Consider the following 3,936-nt stretch of genomic DNA (forward strand, 5'->3'; position numbering starts at 1 on the left):
CATCTTGTTTCGCTTCTAAGATATTCATTCGTACTTCAATCTGAATGTGATGAACGTGACAATCATCATCATTCCCTATGAACGCGTGCCTGACAACCACTTCCGTTCTACCTTAGACTGAATGAGTATCTCTTAGATCTCCTAATCTGAATCCTCGTGGTGTAAGCTAGAATGATGGCGGCATTCAAGAGAATCCGGAAGGTCTAAACCTTGTCTGTGGTATTCCGAGTAGGATTCATTGAATGAATGACTGTGACGAGCTCCAAACTCGCGATTGCGGGGCGTTAGTGACAGACGCAAAAGGATAGTAAATCCTATTCCAGCATGATCGAGAACCGACAGATGAATAGCCGTGCCGTGACAGGGTGCGTTGATCATTTTCACTGAGAGGATAAGATGAAGCCATTGACAAGGGTGATGCCTCCAGACGATTAGCCGTGCCGTGACAGGCATTTGGATCATTTTTCCGAGAGAAGACCGAAAGTAGCCGTTGACAATGGTGATGTATCACATAAATCCAGCCATGGAAAGGAGTAAGACTGACTGGATGAAGATAGCAGGAAAGCAGAGGTTCAGAGGAACGAAAAGCATCTCCATTCGCTTATCTGAAATTCCTACCAATGATTTACATAAGTACCTCTATCCCTATTCTATTATTTATTTTCGAAAACCCATTACTGTTTTATATCCGCCTGACTGAGATTTACAAGGTGACCATAGCTTGCTTCATACCGACAATCTCCGTGGGATTCGACCCTTACTCACGTAAGGTATTACTTGGACGACCCAGTTCACTTGCTGGTTAGTTATGCGAAGTTGTGAAGATATGTTTAGACCATGGTCCTGTGCATCCGTTTTTGGTGCCATTGCCAGGGAATCAATTTCGAACAACAATTCACAACCTGAGTAGCAATTTCGCATACCAAGCGCCCAGATACTGCCCATTTTGGGCGTTCAGTGCCAGAACCATGCTCTGTTCTGGCGTTGAACGCCAGACAGATGCTTCCTCCAGGGTGTGATTTTTCTTCCGCTGTTTTTTATTCCGTTTTCAATTTTTATATTTATTTTGTGACTCCACATAATCATGAACCTATAAAGACATATAACTAAGAAAAATATAATTAGATAGATAAAAATTGGGTTGCCTCCCAACAAGCGCTTCTTTAATGTCAATAGCTTGACAGTGGGCTCTCATGGAGCCTCACAGATGTGCAGAGCTTTGTTGAGACCTCCCAACACCAAACTTAGAGTTTGGTTGCGGCCTCCCAACACCAAACTTAGAGTTTGACTGTGGGGGCTTTGGTTGACTCTGCTTTGAGAGAAGCTTTTTCTGCTTCCTCTCCATGGATGCAGAGAGAGATCCTTGAGTTGTAAACACAAGGTTGTCCTCATTCAATTGAAGGATCAATTCTCCTCTGTCCACATCAATCACAGCTCTTGCTGTGGCTAGGATAGGTCTTCCTAGGATGATGGATTCATCCTCATCCTTCCCAGTATCTAGGACTATGAAATCAGCAGGGATGTAAAGGCCTTCAACCTTTACTAACATGTCTTCTACTTGTCCGTAAGCCTGTTTTCTTGAATTGTCTGCCATTTCTAATGAGATTTTAGTAGCTTGCACCCCATAGATTCCCAGTTTCTCTATTACAGAGAGAGGCACGAGGTTTATCCCTGAACCAAGGTCACACAGAGCCTTAAAGATCATGGTGCCTATGGTACAAGGTATTAAGAACTTTCCAGGATCCTGTCTCTTCTGAGGCAATGTCAGTTGATCCAAATCACTTAGTTCATTGGTGAACAAGGGAGGTTCATCTTCCCAAGTTTCAATACCAAATAATTTGGTATTTAGCTTCATGATTACACCAAGGAACTTGGTAGCTTGCTCTTCAGTAACATCCTCATTCTCTTCAGAAGAGGAATACTCATCAGAGCTCATGAATGGCATAAGGAGGTTTAATAGAATCTCTATGGTCTCTAGATGAGTCTCAGATTCCTTAGGTTCCTCAGAGGGAAGCTCCTTATTGATCACTGGACGTCCCAGGAGGTCTTCCTCCTTGGGATTCACGTCCTTCTCCTCTCTTGTGGGTTCGGCCATGGTAATTAATTCAATGGCCTTGCCCTCTCCTTTTGGATTCTCTTCAGTATTGCTTGGGAGAGTACTAGGAGGGATTTCAGTGATCCTTTTACTCAACTGGCCCACTTCTGCTTCCAAATTTCTAATGGAAGACCTTGTTTCATTCATGAAACTCACAGTGGCCTTAAGTAGATCAGAGACTAAATTTGCTAAGCTAGATGGATTCTGCTCAGAATTCTCTGTCTGTTGCTGAGTGGATGATGGAAAAGGCTTGCTATTGCTAAACCTGTTTCTTCCACCATTATTAAAGCCTTGTTGAGGCCTTTGATCCTTCCATGAGAGATTTGGATGATTTCTCCATGATGGATTATAGGTTTTTCCATAAGGTTCACCTAAGTAATTTACCTCTGCTATTGCAGGGTTCTTAGGATCATAAGCTTCTTCTTTAAAAGATGCCTCTTGAGTACTGTTGGATGGATCTTACATTCCATTCAGACTTTGAGAAATCATATTGACTTGCTGAGTCAATATTTTCTTCTAAGCCAATATGGCATTCAGAGTATCAATTTCAAGAACTCCCTTCTTCATAGGCATCCCCTTTACTTACAGGATTCCTCTCAGAAGTGTACATAAACTGGTTATTAGCAACCATGTCAATGAGTTCTTGAGCTTCTGAAGGCGTTTTCTTTAGGTGAATGGATCCACCTGCAGAAATATCCAATGACATCTTTGATAGCTCAGATAAACAATCATAGAATATATTCAGGATGGTCCATTCTGAAAGCATGTCAGAAGGACACTTTTTGGTCAGCTGCTTGTATCTTTCCCAAGCTTCATAGAAGGATTCACCTTCTTTCTGTCTGAAGGTTTGAACATCAGCTCTAAGCTTGCTCAACTTTTGAGGAGGAAAAAACTTGGCTAAGAAAGCCGTGACCACCTTATCCCAAGAGTTTAGGCTGTCTTTGGTTTGAGAGTCCAACCATACTCTAGCTATGTCTCCTACAGCAAAAGGGAAAAGCATGAGCCTGTAGACTTCAGGATCTACTCCATTAGTCTTAACAGTATCACAGATCTGCAAGAATTCAGTTAAGAACTGAAAAGGATCTTCAGATGGAAGTTGGTACGCGGAATCGTGATTACACTTTAATTATGTAAAATTTATTGCTCTTTCTTTCCCTGGAAATGGCGCCAAAAACATGATGCCAAGACCATGGTTCACAACTCCGTGTAACTAACCAGCAAGTGCACTGGGTCGTCCAAGTAATACCTTATGTGAGTAAGGGTCGAATCCCACGGAGATTGTTGGTATGAAGCAAGCTATGGTCACCTTGTAAATCTCAGTCAGGCGGATATAAAATAGTAATGGAGTTTTCGAATAATAATTAAATAAAAGAAGGGATAGAAATACTTATGTAAATCATTGGTGAGAGTTTCAGATAAGCGAATAGAGATGCTTTCGTTCCTCTGAACCTCTGCTTTCCTACTATCTTCATCCAATCAGTCTTACTCCTTTCCATGGCTGGCTTTATGTGATACATCACCACTGTCAATGGCTACTTTCGGTCATCTCTCAGGAAAATGATCCAATGCCCTGTCACGGCACGGCTAATCGTCTGGAGGCATCACCCTTGTCAATGGCTTCATCTTATCCTCTCAGTGAAAATGGTCAACGCACCCTGTCACAGCACAGCTATTCATCTGTCGGTTCTCGATCATGCTGGAATAGGATTTACTATCCTTTTGCGTCTGTCACTAACGCCCTGCAATCGCGAGTTAGGAGCTCGTCACAGTCATTCATTCATTGAATCCTACTCGGAATACCACAGACAAGGTTTAGACTTTCCAGATTCTCTTGAATGCCG

At 42.4% G+C, this 3,936-nt stretch overlaps 1 non-coding gene across 1 annotated transcript; it reads left to right on the forward strand.

Moving 5' to 3' along the window:
• Positions 1-2,855: 2,855 nt before the first annotated feature.
• On the forward strand, positions 2,856-2,963 carry LOC112730782 (small nucleolar RNA R71). The gene has a single exon (XR_003166592.1). It is a non-coding gene; the product is annotated as a small nucleolar RNA R71 (small nucleolar RNA).
• Positions 2,964-3,936: the final 973 nt, after the last annotated feature.

The sequence above is a fragment of the Arachis hypogaea genome, chromosome 12 (genome assembly GCF_003086295.3).
Source record: "Arachis hypogaea cultivar Tifrunner chromosome 12, arahy.Tifrunner.gnm2.J5K5, whole genome shotgun sequence".
Taxonomy (NCBI): domain Eukaryota; kingdom Viridiplantae; phylum Streptophyta; class Magnoliopsida; order Fabales; family Fabaceae; genus Arachis; species Arachis hypogaea.